The 17,610-nt window shown below is 39.5% G+C and overlaps 1 protein-coding gene and 1 long non-coding RNA gene across 2 annotated transcripts in view; one reads left to right on the top strand and one right to left on the bottom strand.

The window, feature by feature from the left end:
* LOC129053719 (protein FRG1-like) overlaps positions 1–17,610 on the top strand; it is a 444,214-nt gene that overhangs the window by 122,288 nt on the left and 304,316 nt on the right. The gene's annotated exons all lie outside the window — the stretch shown is intronic.
* Positions 2,029–3,562, bottom strand: LOC129056135 (uncharacterized). Its single transcript, XR_010139483.1, has 2 exons — positions 3,428–3,562; positions 2,029–2,468 (listed from the first exon to the last, which is right to left on the bottom strand). It is a non-coding gene; the product is annotated as an uncharacterized LOC129056135 (long non-coding RNA).

The following is a 17,610-nucleotide window of genomic DNA, read 5'->3' on the forward strand; positions in this document are numbered from 1 at the left end:
AATTTGGGACATCTTACTTGACAACTGACCTGATGTCTTCTATAGGCCAAAAGCATGAATTTAAAGAGGATCAAAGGGGAGATACTCTTCCAGATTGAAAGAGACTCAAGAGAGAAAGCAGTCACATGCAAAGAATGGGTAATTTTGAGATGACTGGAAATTTTGAAGTTTTGTTTTGTACGGTATAAAATAAAACTAAGGAATTATTAACTTTCTTCAGTGTGATAGTTGTATTTTTGTTATATTAGAAAATGTAATTCTTTGAAGTATGCATGGGAGTGTTTAGGGGGAAAATAATACAGTGTCATGATTTTGTTTTAAAATTACAATAACAAAAAGGGCAGAAAGACAATATTGATAGATAAAGGAAGTGTGCTGCCACTTGAAAATTGCTGAATCTGGGTGATGAGGTGATGGAATACTTCACTCTTTACTTCTATCAATGTTTGAAATTTTTCATAATATAAAGGTATGGAAATGTTTAGTTCTTGTCCAGAAGAAAAGTGTTAAGCAGACCCTTCGGGTATTTTTATTTGTTGGATTTTCTGGATTTGCGTCCAACTCTCAATCGACTCACTTGAATGAAATAGTTATTATTGTATTTATGATAATAAGAATAGGCTGGAAGTGGGTGATGTGATATTTGAACTTGAACAAAAAGAAATTTTAAATTTTTATATATTTATCTCTTTTCATATAATAATTCCTCCACATGAACACACCTCCTTTCATTTGCCTCATGAGCCATGTTTTACAATGAACAATTAAACTCAAGGAACACCCAAAAGCTTTTGCTGCTTCTGCTTTATACTTTAATAAACTTTGCATGACCTTCTTGTGGGTTCTTGTATCATGGAATGAATAGCTGATATCAGATAACACCGCCAAGAGTTCTAGATGCATCCAACACACATGGATGAAAGTAGAAAATCCAGTCAAAGTAGGTTTCAGATCGTGTGTTCCTTACCTTCGTGCCCAGTTTCTAAGTTCTGCATTTTTAGCTCACACATATCTTCCCTTTTATAATTTATGCCTCCTTTTCATTTTAAACTGTGTTCTCTACTAAAGGGAAATGGGTGGGGGACAGGGTGGGAGGGGCGTTCAAATACATTTGTTTTGTCACCTGTGAAAGAAAAAAAAATGAGAATAAGGAAAAAGAATGCTGAGCTTGACCAGTGAGATAGAATGATTCGGACTGAACCTAGTTATTCAAAATAAAAAGGGAAACGCTGGTGAGAAGCGCTACCTGAAGAGGATTCTGGGAAATGGTCCAAAGGTTTCACGGCGTCAAAAACACTTTTGTTCCAGGAAAGGTAGCTTTAATGATTGGGCTTCTGGGGGAAATATTAAATAAAAATTAGAATCCTGTTTTTGGGGACATTTTGGTTCAAAGAGGACAGTGCTGACTTTGCATTCTGCTCTAGAATTGTATGACATACATTCCAAATTCAAAGAGTAGTAGCCAGCCTTCCACCAGAGAAAGGCAACGACATTGCCAATTCTTTGCGAGGATTCTGGGAGCAGTAACCTTGGAGCTCTGTGTAGGCAGCCGGGCTTCCTCTACAGGAGGGCGTGGCTGTGACGATTATCTCATTGGGAATTCTGAGGTTATAATCCAGGAATTGTGGGTAACTACAGTCACTTCTGCTCCATGAAAGTGAGGTCAGCATTCCTTTCAGGAAGTTGAGTGAGTCCTGAGACAGCAATGTTTTCTTTAGCCTGGCGGTGGCCCTCCTTGTCTTCAAGAAGAGCATCCGTGGCTAGCAGTGGAAGATGGGGTTAGGCCCCAGGTGAGTGCGCCTTTGTCGAGTTTGCAGCATTTGGTCTTGGTGGGTTGAGGATCTCTTGTATTTTGTGCGCTGTCTTCCTACTCCAGGACTGACCAGGAAGTTCTGCCACCTTCTAGGGGTGTGAAATTGGGAAGTAATTCAAACTGTATGTGCCTAGCATTCCTTTTATGTAACATGAGGGGAATAGAAGTATCAAACCAACGCAGTTCAGTGGAGAATTAAATGAGATAGTCACAAGTAAAAGGTGGTAAGTGTGGTTCATTTTATTAATTTTTTTTTAATTTCCCGAGAAGCCCCAGTTACCTGAAAGCTTCTGTGAGCCTGGGAAGGGATCAGAGTTCCACCTGCAGTGCTATTTTGCCCCTTCTTTCTGACCCCTACAGGAAGCAGGACGATTCCTGGATTCCCTTTTTAAAAAAGTGGTGGTGGGGATGGGGGTGCGGGGGTGGGGCGGGAATCACTCCAGGCTATTGTATGGGGATGTCCTCTGTGATTCATGCAGGAGGGAGACACAGTTCTGATTTCTCGCAGATGGTCACAGGAATGAGGAAAGAATGACTCTTCAGCTCCTAGCAGCAGAACCTTAACTGAGTATGACTTAGCATCCTTCTTCTTGCCGTGTCATCTCTCTTCTCAGGGCAGAAGATATTTACTAATTAGCACATTCTGCTGGAACATCTGTGGGAAAATGTAGGAAGGAAGGAGGGAGGGTGGGAAGGAGGAAAGAAGATCCACTCCTTATACTAGAAAAAAGGAGCAATATACATTTCCTCAAAATGAGAAGTCAAGCCCAAAAGAATTCTGTACAGACCACCTTAAAATAACATCTTTCAAGCCTGTCCACATGATTTAGTTGCTTCTTTAAAAAAAATTCATTTATTTTTATTTTGTAGAGATGCGATCTTACTGTGTTGCCCAGGATGGTCTCAAACTCCTGGCTACAGGCTATCCTCCTGCCTCTGTCTCCCAAAGTGCTGGGATTACAAGCATGAGCCACCAGGCCCGGCCTAATTGCTTCTTAACAACTTACTATTCTTTGTTCACTACAGTGTATACAAAACTGACTGTTTCTTTGGAGCTTCATTTTGTAATGAAGGCTCTGATCACATGTAAAACTTGTATTAAATAAATTTGCCTGCTATTGTCCTGTTAATCTGTGTTATGTTAATTTAATTCTTGAGCCCAGCTGGGTCCTGGGTCCTGGAGAGGATACAGTGAAGTTTTGTGGCAGCTACACAAGTCAATGAAATTGGAAACACAAAAACAATCTCTAAAAATCAACAAAATCATAACCTTATTCTTTGAGAAGGTCAATATAGTTTATAAACCTTTCAACTGACTCACCCACAGGGAAAAGAAGAAAACAAAAATCAGGAGGGAGGGAACGTTATTACAGATTTTGCAGATATTAAAAGGATTATAAGGGAACATTACAAACAACACTTTGTCCATAAATTCATCAATTTACATGGCATAGAATATTACTCGAAAGGCACAAACTACCAAAGCTCTCTCAGAATGGATAATCTAGATAGTTGCATGTATGTATGGGTGTGTACATACAATTTTTACACACACACATATATATATATATGCGCAGTTAATTTTTTCTATATTTTGTAGAGATGGGTTTTTACCATGTTGCCTGGGCTGGTCTTGAACTCCTGGGCTCAAGTGCTCTGCCCACCTTGGTCTCCCAATGTGCTGGGATTACAGGCTTGAGACACTGCACCTGCCTGGCCTGATATATATTTCAAAACTGATTTAATAGATAAAGCCTTCCGACAACAACAGCAATACTGAGACTAATTCATTGGTGGATTCCACTAAACATTTAAAGAGTAAAGATGTGAATTTTAAATAAACCCAGAAACAAAAAGAGAAGGGAACACCTACCCACCCCCAGCTTGTCTCATGAGGCCAGCATTAATCTGATAATACCAAACAAGACAAAGAAATTATAAGGAAAGAAAACTACAGATGAATATCCTTCATGAACCAGGTGAAAAAATCCTGAATACATTTGTCCCTTGGTATCGGTGGAGAATTGATTCAGGGACCCTTATGGAAATGAAAATCCTTGGATGCTCAAGTCTGTTATGTAAAATGGCCATAATATTCTCATGTAACCTTTTCATATCACCCTGCATACTTCAAATTATTTCTATCCCTGTACAATAAACATGCCCTGTAAATAGTTGTCATACTGTATTTCGTTTTTCATTTGTGTTATTTTTATTGTTGTGTTGCTAATTTGTATTTTTTCCTGAATATTTTTGATCCCTTTTTCATTGAATCTGTGGATGCTTCTGTAGTATCCACTGGCATGAAGATCTAGACGACAGAGATTGAGGTAACCACAGGACCTGGAAAGTGAGGGAATAAATCCTGAGAACAAGATGTCAAGCAAAGAATTGCCCCTTATTCTACATTAAACTCTGCCCAAATTTCAGACTGACTGACACCCAGAATATATAAAGACTTGTACAATAAAATATTAAAGAGCCCAACATCTCAATTATAATGGGCAAAATTTGAACAGTTACTTTACAAAGGAAGACATACAAATTGTTAATATAGCCCGTGAAGAAGTGTAACATTATTGCTCATCAGGAAAAAGCAAATGAAAACTGCAGACAGATACAACTACACAACCACCAGAATGGCAGATATTAAAAATACTGATAACAGGCCAGGCGCAGTGGCTCACACCTGTAATCCCAGTATTTTGGGAGGCCAAGGTGGGCAGATCATCCAAGGTCAGGAGTTCGAGACAAGCCTGGCCAACGTGGAGAAACCCCATCTCTACTAAAAATACAAAAATTAGCCAGCCAGGCATGGTGGCAGGTGCCTGTAATCCCAGCTACTCAGGAGGCTGAGGCAGGAGGATCGTTTGAACCCAGGAGGCAGAGGTGGCAGTGAGTCAAGATCATGCCACTGCACTCCAGCCTGCATGACAAGAGTGAAACTCTGTCTCAAAAAAGAAATACTAATAACAGCAAAAGCTTCTTAGGATTCAAAACAATCAGAAATTGCATATATTTTGGGAGACAGTGTAAAATTAATCTTTTGGGAGATGATCTGGTGTTTTCTTAAGCAGTTAAACACATCAAGCAATTCTAATCATAGATATTTATTCCAGAGAAAAGAAAGCGTATGCCCACAAAAAGACTTTTATAAGTATGCTGCAGGATCTTTATTCATAAAAATATTTAGACAATTAAAATGTGAGCAAGTTGCCAAAGACATATATTCATGCAATAGAACATCACTCAGTAATAAAAAGGATCAAATGACTGATATGTGCATCAACATGGATGGATCAGAAAAACACTATATTCAAAGAATTGTAATGCAGAAGAGTTCTTACCATATGGTTCCATATATTTCATATTCTAAAATTAGTAAAATTTATGGTGAAAAAGTGGAACAGTGGTTGCCACTGGGAGAAGGGGTCAGAGACTGACTGGTAAGTGTCATGAGGGAATCTGTTGGGTAATGCTAATGTTCTGATGGATAAGTAATAAGTAAGATATCTAGATGGATAACTAAGACATAAATGCTGCTAATTTTAGCATCTAAGCTGAGAATATATGGTTGACTACTGTATAATTCTTCCAACTCTTCTTTATGTCATAAAATTTCAGAGCTAGGTACAGTGGCTCCTGCCTATAATGCCAGCACATTTGGAGGCCAAGGTGGGAGGATCACTTGAGGCCAGGAGTTTGAGACCAGCGTGGGCAACATAATGGGACTCTATCTTAGGAAAAAAACAAAAATCCAGGTGTGGTTGGGCACACCTATAGTCCCAGCTACTTTGGAGGCTGAGGTGGGAAGATGGCTTGAGCCCAGGTGGTCAAGACTGCAGTGAACTGTGATCATGCCACTGCACTCTAGCCTAGGTGACAAGGTAAGACCCTGTTTCAAAAAAAATATTTTTTCGTAAAATATTGAGAAAAACATTGCTTTGAGTGACAAATTTTAACAGTCTTATAACACAAGGTATATATATGCATCCGAAATTCCACACACTTTGCCAAAAAGACATACCAACAACAGGCACACATTAAACAGATCGACCTGGCTACTGATGCTACAGGAGAGAAATTGAGAGTGGGTAGTGGGGGATATAAAGGAACAAATAAATAATGTTTTTTTTTCTTTTTCATATGTATGCCCTCAAACATTCCCGTATTCAAATAAATATTTTTATGTTCACATTTTATTCAGTATTTCTATGTAATAAACTAGGAAGATGGTCTGTGGAAGCTTTATCTGTGTTGTTGCCAAAGGCCTGTAATACGTCTTGAAGAATATTTTCCAGAAAGAATTTAGAAGTGATTCGCCACTGAATCTTGTATGCCAAGAATAGTAGACATGAACAAAACATTCTCTGACCATAGAAGGATCAATCTTTTCATCTCAAAATCCCATAGATTATTTTTATATTTTATTACTGCTTTTAATGTTGCAGACAATAATTCAAATGAAAAGCTTATTTTTTCATTCGTTTGAAATTGACTCAATTCTTTAGTCTTCGGCCTTACCATTAAAAAAATTTCTCAGTGTCTACAAGTGCATCTCTAGGAGTCTCTTCCTTCTTTTTCTCTTACTCTTCCTCCTCCTACTTCTCCTCCTACACACCCTGGCCTTCCACCCACTTCTCCTCCATCTTCTTCTCCTCCTTCCAATATGCGATTTTGCCCATTTGGATAAATTGTTTATTCTCTCTTAATGATTTATTTATTACAATCTGCTTCTTTCTCTAATCCTTATTTTTTCTCATTAGCTTATAAGATACACCTGATCAATATGTTCCTATTCATTACAGAGTTCCTTATTATTTTTAGCCCTTCCCTCTAAGTTCTGAATAAATGTCTATGCCATATATTCAGTTTCCTTTGAAATATATCATTGATTTTTTAAAATAGACTTTATTTTAAGAGCTGTTTTAGGGTTACAGAAAAAATTCTAGAGAAAATATTAATATTTCCCATATACTCTCCTTTCCCTTGCCCAGTTTCTCCAATTGTTTGCATCTTGCATGTGTGTGGCATATTTGTTACAACTAATGAACCAATATCGATACATTATTATTAACTAAAGTCTGTGGTTGACATTAGGGCTTACTCTTTGTGTTGTACATTCCATGGGTTTTGACAAAGCATAACTTCATATATCCACCATACCGTATCATACAGAATAGTGTCACTGCTCAAAAATACCCTGTGCTCTGCCAATTAATCTCCCTGAACCTCTAACAACCACTGATCACTTTACTGACCTTTAGTTTTGCCTTTTCCAGATTATCATATAGTTGAATTACAGTATGTAGCTCTGACAGACTGGCTTCTTTCCATTAACAATATGAATTTAAGGTTATTCTATGTGTTTTCATAACTTCATATCTCATTTCTTTTTATGGTTGAATAATACTCTATTGTATTGATGTACCACAGTTTGTTTGTCATATATCATTGATTTTTACGGATTGAAATATCACTTACATTCAGAAAAGTGTCCAAATCATAAATATACATGTGAGAGTATGAACATAAAATGAACAGCTGTATAATCACCACCCACAACCAAAAATGGAGCATGGTAGAATTGCACACACCCCACTCTCACAGCATCATGATGCTTTCTTCCCCATGAAAAGAGACCACTACCCTAAGTTTTAAGGTTCCCCTGCTTTTCTTTATATTTTTACTATTTAAGTGTCCAAAATCCTCCTACTGATGAATTTTGCATGTCTAATGAACTTGGTACAAGTGGAATCACTCTGCATCTACTGGGTTTGTCTAGTTATTTTGCTCAACATATTTATGGGAGTCATCATGGTATTGCATGTACAGCTAAAGTTTGTTCAATGCCCTTGCTCTTACCTTGTGTAAATAACAAAAAATATTTATCCATACTATCATCGATAGACATCTGGAGTATTCTCAGCATGTCATTGTGATGAATGATCCTGCTATGAACATTCTTATATGTGTATTTTGGTACACATTTCTTATGGGTTTATATACTGAGTAGATTTAAGTGTCATAAGAAATGCTTTTCAAATTGGGCTCTACAATACACCAGCCTTAGATTGTTGCATATAGTGGCAGGTATAGGTCAATTTCAGTTTTATTTCACAATACTCAATTTAACAGCAACATGTATTGAATATTTGCCGTGTTCCTATGGTGCTGCAGTGCCACATTTGTTGCAGATCTGCAGTCAACATGAGCATGCATATAAAATTCAAAAGATCTACACATAAAATATAAAAATTAATTAGATTAGTTGGCAAGATTGCAGGATAAAGGAGCAAATGTGGTATTTAGTAGAAATGGTTGGAGTGGACATCATTATTTTGTTACCCATCGTAGAGGAAATGTTTTCAATATTTCACTATTCCTTTTGATATTTGTTGCCATTTTTGTAGATCTTTACTATCGCTTAGTTGCCTAAATTTTCTTATGACAAATGGGTGATTAAGTAAACTTTCTTTTTCTGTTTCTGATACCTAGATCATGATGTGTTGCCCTTTTATATATCATTGGCAACATTTTGTTTAGTATTTTTGAAAGTATATTTATGACGAGATAGACCTGTCATTTTCTTTTCCTTTCTTTTTTCTTTTCTTTTATTTTCTTGAGATGGAGTCGCACTCTGTCACCCAGGCTGGAGAGCAGAGGCACGATCTCAGCTCACTGCAATCTCCATCTCCCAGGTTCAAGCGATTCTCCTGCCTCAGCCTCCCAAGTAGCTGGGAATACAGGCGCGTGCCTCCACACCTGGCTTTTTTTTTTTTTTTTGTATTTTTAGTAGAAACGGGGTTTCACTGTGTTAGCCAGAATGGTCTGGATCTCCTGATCTCATGATCTGCTCGCCTTAGCTCCCCAAAGTGCTGGGATTACAGGCATGAGCCACCATGCCCAGCCAGACCTGTCATTTTCTATTCTAATGAAGCCTCTCACAAATTTTGTCAGTGTTATTATAGTGGCCTCATGAAGTTAGTTGGAAAGTGCTTCCTACTTTGTTATTCTAAGGAATAATTTTGAGACTAACATGATTTCTTCTTTAAATATTTGGTAGAATTCACTGATGACACCAAATTTCAATGCCATACTTTTTATCTATGGATTACTTAAAAGTGGTTTGATTAATTTCCAAACACGTTTATAATTTAGGATCCACTGAAACCTTACCAATTATTTGAAAAGAAAAATTAGCATATTGTAGAGTTGGTAGCTAGATTTCTGAAAGAGCAGAAAAAGAACTCTAGGCCAGATGCAGTGGCTCACGCCTGTAATCCCAGCACTTTCGGAGGCTGAGGTAGGTGGATCAAGAGGTCAGGAGTTCAAGAGCAGCCTGGCCAACATGGTGAAACCTCATCTCTACTGATAATACAAAAATTAGTTGGGCGTGGTTGTGCATGTCTGTAATCCCAGCTACTTGGGAGGCTGAGGCAGGAGAATTGCTTGGAGCCGAGATGCAGGGGTTGCAGTGAGCCAAGATGGCACCACTGCACTTCAGCCTGGGGAACTGAGTGACCCCCTGTCAAAAAAAAGAAAACCTCTAATATATGATGGAAGTAACAACTGCAGGAAGTAGCAACTGCAGCAAGCAGCAACCACCTGAGGTCTGAGGAAACAAAAAGTGAAGAGACAGGAATTACTAAAACTTAGAAGCTTGGAGGAAGGTCATGCTCACCTGAAACTCAGATCTCTAAGGAGAGGCCAGTGTTCAGCTGGTTCTGCTGTCTCTGAGCTCAGAAACAGGGCCCTGCAGTTTTAGGACTTAGACATCTAAGGGTCAGTCTTTGGGAAGTTGTTTAAAAATGTTTATAAAGGGCCATGATGAAATAGGTATTTAAGTGTTAGAAAAACTGAAAATTAGGGAGTTGCTACAAGGAAAAGTACTGCTGGCTGGAAGGCACAGGATATAGTATATCTCCCTGCCCCCACCACCCCTATACTCTTCAGCTAATAGTTGCCGAACACAGAACCAGATTGGGGGTGTGGAGGTCGGGAAAGATTGGCTGCAGATTCCCCCATTCCAGCCCCATGAAGCAGAGTGAAGAATGGTGAGTTTGGAGATGAGACAATATTTATTAAATGCACACATGAATCATTTAGTTGTATTTTTATTGATTTCTAGCCAAATTTCACTGTATTCGAAAACATAGTATTTCAGTATTTTGAAATCCCATATCATTTTACTCATTTGTACAAATCTTATGTGCGCTTGAAAAGATGTGCATTTTAGTTTTTGCTAGAATCTTTTGTTCCCCCAGCTTCATATAGGTGTCAAAAGCGCTGCAGAACTTCTAGGCTTTTCAGATCCTAGACTAGACCAGCATCCCCAGGAGAAAAGTAGCCCCAAATGCATGACCCTCTCAACCGTTTCTGAATTTTGGCCCACCATTTCTCCATTATCTTGTCTTTTGATGACTTTTGACATTTTAAAAGTTTGCTCACCTTTCCTCTGCTAGATGTTTGTTCCAAATCACTCATTTTATTATTACTGGAAGTGGAAGTATACAAAGTATTATTCTGTCACTTTTATTTTCAAATTTTCCTTTCATTTTATCAAAAAAATCACCTATTATCAGATTGATCCTCTTTAATATGTAAACCGTGTGGATTTTCAAAAACATTTCCTTGGAAAGGAGTTAAATAAAGAATCAAATAGTCTCATCTCTTAATACTCTCTTAAGCCACTGAGCATTTTCACAGATTGGTCGTTATGTCTTTTTATTTTCCTCTTCCTTTTCTGGATTGAGTCAACCCATTCACCGTCCTCCCTGAATCATCCTCCATAAGACAACGTACAATATTTGCTATATCAAGAGCAGGGTGAAAATAGGTGATAGATTTTTCTCAAAGAAGAAAAAAAATTCAAGGTTTTACAAGGGACTTATCCCTTCCCATAATAATAACATTTTGTCTGTATCAGTACAGCCCTACTATTTGCCTTATTAAAGCAGAGAAAACGTGGGAAACACTTGCTGTTTCTGCTTATGGCCTTATCAATGGTTGCATCTGTTTTTTTGTGGATTCTTGGCATCCACGTTCTTGTGGATCTTGCAACACACACATTATGGTAGGTAGCAGCAGCACTATCAGTTTCAGACGCGTCCACACCAAAATGGAATAAAAAAGCAATCCAGTCAAAGAAAGGTTGAGGTCCTGTATTCCTCAAATTCGGTGTCCAGTACAAATCAGCCCAATTTCCTTTAAGTGCCTGCATTTTTAGCACACACATCGCTTCCATTCTGTAATTCTTTTTTTTTTCTTCCTGTATTGCAAGCTTCTCCGTTCTCTCCTTTATGGGATATTTTCTTGGTAGGTAGGTAGGAAGGTAGGTAAAGTCCGCTTTGGTTGAGTTTATTTGGTTTTCTGTAGCCTTTGAAGAAAAATAAATTCAAACTCTAGGGAGAAGGTAGTAGAGCTGGACTAGCAGTATAAAATTAGAGGGCTAACCAAAAGAGAATAGTGACTATACAAATACTGACTATCCAAACGAGAAAGAGACGACTTAAGGGGAAGTGCTGCCCTGCAAGAAATTCCGGGAATTGTCCAGAAGATCTAGAGGGTCAGAGACACACGCGCCAGGAAAGGCGCCTTTCATGCACGATCCTCTGGGGAAAACAGAGAAATATATATAGGGGCTCTCTGTCTTTGGAAGCATTTCGGTTCCAGGAAGGGGGAGTTAAGGAATTCCTTTGGGACCGGCACATGTGAAATATGATCCAGGCTCTCAGCTTGGCACCAGGAACTTGCGTCCTAGGCAGGCAGAGAAGTGAACAGTTTTCCTAGGAATTCTGGGAAGTGTAGTTTGGGAGCCCCATGTAGTCGGGTAACTTCCGCTCTAGGAGGCTGAGGCCGTCTCCCTGATCCCGTCGGGAATTCTGGGAAGCGTAGTCCAGGAGGTCTCTGTAGGCAGAGCCACTTCCACCCAAGATACGCTAGGCCACGGCCTTCTTTCCTCCCAGAAAGGTGACCCTCCCCGCTCTGCGTCCTGCTCCTTCCGTCCATACTGATATTCGTTTTGCTGGGGGCCAGTAGCAACTGGGCAGTAGCTCTAGGGGAGGAGAATCCACTTGCGGCGAAGGGTGGGATTTGTTTTCTTTGAATGAGCCTTCTGCAGTGTGGGGCAGCTGGCCCAACCCCACTTAGAGCCAGGGGTCCAGGATCCTACATCGCAGGGACTGGGGATCTCCTGGGTTCTGTACACCCCCAACCCTTTCCCCTGACCATCAGCCAGCTCTGCGATTTCCTAGCAGTATAATAAAAGGCGAGTATCTTAATCTCTCTGCCTATGTTTCTTTTTCTTTAAAATGGTGCTAGTATCTATCTAATGGAGTTCTTTTGAGAGTTAAATAAAAAGATTTGGAACAGAGCCTGACAGGTGGTAGAAGATGGACCTCTTGTTTTTAGCAGTTTTTAATTTTCTGAGAAGGACTCAGTTCCCTGAAAGCTTCTGTGAACCCAGGATGGGGTCAGAGCTCCAGCTGGAGAGTATCCCTGGCCCTTTTCTGATCACTGAGAGATTTTTCTTTAGGAGAGGATCACTCCGGGCTGTCTGGGCAGTCCACTGTAATTCATGCAGGAGTTCTGATTTCTTCCATCCTCCTTTCCTTCTTTAGCCTTGACTTCTTGTAAAAGGCTGCAGGGAGAAGGAGGGAATGACCCTTTGGCACTTGGCAGTGGAGTCTCACTTGAGTAGTACTTATCATCCTTTCTTCCCAGGGGAGACGATATTTCCTTCATTCATTAGCAAATTCTGCTCGAAGATACCCTGATATTTGTTCAATAAATGCAGAAATGGATGAGGGAGTACTTGGGCATGAGTAATAACGATAGTATTTAAACATTGAGTGCTGTTCATTCTAAGCGTTTGATATTAATTAACATATTTAATCCTCACAAGAGCCCTTTGAGGCTGGGTTGGGTGCCACCATTCCCATCTTAAAGATAATCAAACAGTCACACAGCATAGGTGGTTTACCTTTAGGTCACCCAGGTGGTAAGAGCCTGAGCTGGGATTTGAATTCAGATAGTTTCCATCCATTGCCTTAGTTCTTGATGTGTTTAGTGTCAGCTTCAGAAGACATGTTTGGATTTTTCTAGAGGACAGTAAAAGCGAGATTAATGAGCTTTGAATTTTTTATTTTTTTTTTAGTTATCTGTAATTTAATTTTATTTGAAATATTTACAGTTCATATTCTGATTATATAAATGATTGCATATTGTAAAAGATTAAGGAAGTATAGAAAGATTAAAAGAAAAAATTTAATTATGCTAACCACAAGATATAACAATAACAATATTAATTCAATATTTTCCTCTTCCAGTAGACTTCTTTTTGGATTTTTACCCGTGTTTAACCAAATAGGCTTCATAGCTTTTATTTTTCCCTTAAGTTTTTACTATGGAAATGTATAAGCATAGCCAAATGTAATATGACTAAAATAATTCTGTGGAAGCATCTCCCAGCTTCAAGCTTTGTTAATATTTGCCAGTCTCTGATCAACTCTCTGCCCCTTTTTTTTGTTTCAGTATTTTAAACCAAATCTCTAACATTGACTTAGAATAATATTGTTTGACTGATTGTCATAATTGTCAAACATTGATGATCATAAATTGCTTGTATCCAAGACCGTGAAAGGGAAATGCCAGCAGCTACTCTAAGGTTTTCATTCGTTGCAGCTTACAGAATGGTCCTTACTTGAGGACGCTAGGGGACGCAAGAGAGTTTTACCTTGGAGAAGGATGGTGATGAATTTTTTGTTCCAGTGTAGAGTTTGCCTTGCTTAAGTTTTATAGCTCCTTGTTTCTTATTTCTCTTTATCTAAATTCATACTCTGAAAGTTCTTCTATTTCTGGGACCATGTCATATTTTTCTCTATGTGTCCAGCACATCGTACAAAGTTGTTAAGTGTTTATGGTTAGAGTAGCTACTCAACAGACAGCTGGCATCAAGGATTTGCAGTGTAGAATTGGAGCTAGGTATCAAAATAGAATAGAAATAACCCCTGGATAGATTCCTTAATCTCACTTAATATTGGTAGGTTATATAATCCACCAACTATTTCAGAATATTGAAGAGTTGAAGAGCAATGATTGGTTATGTTTTGATAATCTAAAAAAGATTCCTAAGAAACAAGTTGTTAGAAATGATAGCAACATTGATAGACCATGCCTTATAACTGAGATTCTGATTCCAGGTTTTTAAAACAGGTTTTTAAAAATTGTTTCCACAGTAAAATTGACTATTTTGTTATTTTTGGGGTACAATTCTTTACAACACAGGCATAGTTTGTGTAACGACTATCATAGTCAGAAAAAGAACATTTCCATTACCCCAAAAACTCTGCTCATGTCTTCCCTCATAATTACCCCTCACCATACCTGTAACCACTGGCAACTACCATAAGCACTAAAACTCTATAGCTTTGTCTTTTCGAGAATGTCATATAAATGGACTGACGCTATATGTAAGATTGAGACCGGATTCTTTTACATAGCAAATTGCTCTTGACATTCATCCAAGTTGTTATACGTATCAGTGCTTCATTTCTGTTTACTTCTGGTTAACAGAAGTATCCAGTTTATGGATATATCATAGTTCATCTACTCACTGGCTGATCGACATTTTCCCCCACTTTTTGGCATTTCTGAATAGAGCTGATATAAACATTCATGTAAGGTTTTTTTTGCTTATTTCTGTAGGATACGAAGCCAGGAGTAGGGTTACTGGGTCATATGGGAAATGCATGTTTAACTTTATAAGAAACTGCCAAACTCTAGTAACTGTACCATTTTGCATTCTCACCAATGATGTAGAAAGTTCCAGTTTATTTACATCTTCATCAGCACTTAGTATTTTCCTTATTTTTTTATTTTAGCCATTCTAAGCATTGTGAGTTTAATTTACATTTCCCTAATGGCTAATGGTGGTCAGCAGATATTACTTTTTTGTTGTTGTTTCTTTGCCATCCTTATATCTTCCTTGCGGAAGTGTCTGTATGCATGCTTTGCCCAGTTTTACAATGGGTTATATTTTTCCCATTGTTGATTTTTGAGAGCTATTTATATATTCTGACTATAAGTCCTTTGTTGGATGAGTGATTTGCAAATGTTTCTTCTCAGCCTGCAGCTTTTCTTTTCATTCTCTTAATAGTGTATTTTGCAGAACAAAATTTCTAATTTTAATGACATCTGATTTATCAATGTTATCTTTTTTGAATTGTGCTTTTGATGTCATATCTAAGAAGTCTGCCTAGCCCCAGGTCATGAAGATTTTCTCTTGTTCTTGCAGTTTTATGGTTTTACACTTAAATCTGTGATCCATTGTGAGTTAACATTTTAACAATATGCGATGGTTAAGTTGGGGTTTATTTCTTTACATATGAATGACCAACCATCCCAACACTACTTATTTGGGTTTATTTTTGTACCAAGTTCTGCTAAATTGATCTATGTGTGTCTCTCTTCACCACTACCAAGATATCATTTTTACTGTAGCTTGATAGTAAATCTTAAGAAAGGATAGTTTGATTCCTCCAAATTTATTCTTTTTTTTCCAAAATTGTTTTTAGCTATTCTGGTTCCTTTGCCTTTCCATATGCATATTAGAATCGGCTTATTTATATCTACCAAAAATTCAGCTGGCATTTTCATTGACATTATGTTAAATCAGTAGATCTGTCTTTATCTCATTGAGTTTTCCAGTTCATTAATATAACAAGTCCCTTCATTTAAGTGTTCTTTATTTTCCTGCAATAGTGTTTCATGATTTTCTGCATACAGATTTATACATGTCTTGTTTAGACATATGCCTAAGTATAGTCAGCCAACTGATCTTCGACAAAGTAAACAAAAACGTAAAGTGGGGAACGGACACCCTTTTCAACACATGATGTAGGGATAATTGGCGAGCCACATGTAGGGGAATAAAACTGCATTCTCATCTCTTACCTTATACAAAAATCTACTCAAGGTAGATTAAGAACTTAAACCCAATTCCTGAACTATAAAAATTCTAGAAGATAACACGGGATAAACCCTTCTAGACATTGGCATAGGAAAGGATTTCAAGACCAAGAACCCAAATGCAAATGTAATAAAAACAAAGATAAATAACTGGGACTTAATAAAACTAAAGAGCTCTTGCATGGCAAAGGGAGCAGTCAGCAGAGTAAATAGCCAACCCACAGAGTGGGACCCCTGACCCTGACCCCTAATCACTGACCCTAACCCTAACCCCTATCCCTAACCCTTAACCCTAACACCTAACCACAACCCTTATCCTCACCCTAACCTAACCCTAACTCCTAATCCCTAACCCCTAACCTCTCTTAACCCCTAACTCTAAACGTTGACTCCTAACCCCTAACTCTGACCCCAACCCCTATCTCCAACCCCTAACCCTAAACTTAACCCCTAACCCCTAACCCTAACACCAACCTTAACCCTAGGTTCGTTACTACGTTTGTATTGACTATGTCAATGTTGATTATTATGATTGCTGTCTTAGGACTGCACGGCAGCGAGGGAATTGCGGATCTTATATTAATATTTTCGTATTGAGGCAGTGCATTAGCATTACAGGTGCTTGTTACATGAGCAATGGGGGTGTCATATTTTGGGTGTCATGTCTGCATTAAGAATGCTGCATTTGTCTTCCGAGGCAGCGGTGTGGATCTCGCACTGCGGCCGCCTCGCCTTGGCTGGGGAAAATCTCGGTGGGCAGGATTCAGAGGGGCTTTTGGTTTCCCGTTTTCCATACTGAACCCTTCTAACTGGTCTCTGACGCTGATTATTCAGGGCTACAAACAAGAAGGGTTTTATTCACCGTCGATGCGGCCCCGAGTTGTCCCAAAGCGAGGCAGTGCCCCCAAGGTCTGTGCTGAGCAGAACGCAGCTCCGCCCTCGCGGTGCCCCCGGCCCGCCCGCCCATATCTGTGCTGAGGAGAACACCGCTCCGCCTTCGCTGTATCTCCCAAGTATGTGCAGAGGAGAACTCCGCTCCGCCCTCGCGATGTTCTCCAGGTCTGTGCTGAGAAGAAAGCAGCTCCGCCCTCGCGAAGACCCAGCGCCGGCGCAGGTGCAGGGAGGCGCCCAGCAGCGGGGCAGGTGGCACCACCAGGGGGGTCCTCAGTCCTGGAGCGTACGCATTCCAGAGGCCACCCAGACCATTCCCCGCCGCCTGGGCGCCCAAGCAGCAGTCGCTCTCTGTGTGCAGGCAGCAGCTGCCTGACAACCCCCGAGCCGGCTCGCGCTCCCAGCATCGCAGAACCAGGGCCAGGTGTCCCAGTGGCTGCGACCAAACCAGGCATTCTGCCCAGCGGCAGCGGCTGCACAGGAGCGAGAACTGAGAACCCGCCGCTCAACTCCGCATGGGGTGACTGCCGGGTGCCCGTGCCAGCGGCCCCGATTTCCCTCAGGTGGAGGAGTGGGCGAGAGGCACGGCCTTGGGGCCCTCAGGCTGGGTGCGCTGGCGATCAAAATTAGATTTTGATTAAATCTAATTTACATGTATTTTATTTTGTTATCTGTGCTTTTCTGTCATATTTCAAAATACATTTAAAACTCAAAGGTCATAAAGGTTAACCTTGTGTTTTCTTCTAAGAGTTACATATTTTTAGTCCTTACATTTAAGTCTTTTATTAATTTAAAATTAATTTTTGTATATACTGCAAGGTAGGGGTCTAACTTCTCTCTTGTGCACTGACATCCAGCTGTTGAAGAGACTGTTCTTTCCTCCCTTGACTAGATTTGGCCACCTTGTTGAACAGTCATTGACCGTATATGTGAGG

Source organism: Pongo abelii, chromosome 23 (assembly GCF_028885655.2).
Source record: "Pongo abelii isolate AG06213 chromosome 23, NHGRI_mPonAbe1-v2.0_pri, whole genome shotgun sequence".
NCBI classification, from domain to species: Eukaryota; Metazoa; Chordata; class Mammalia; order Primates; family Hominidae; genus Pongo; species Pongo abelii.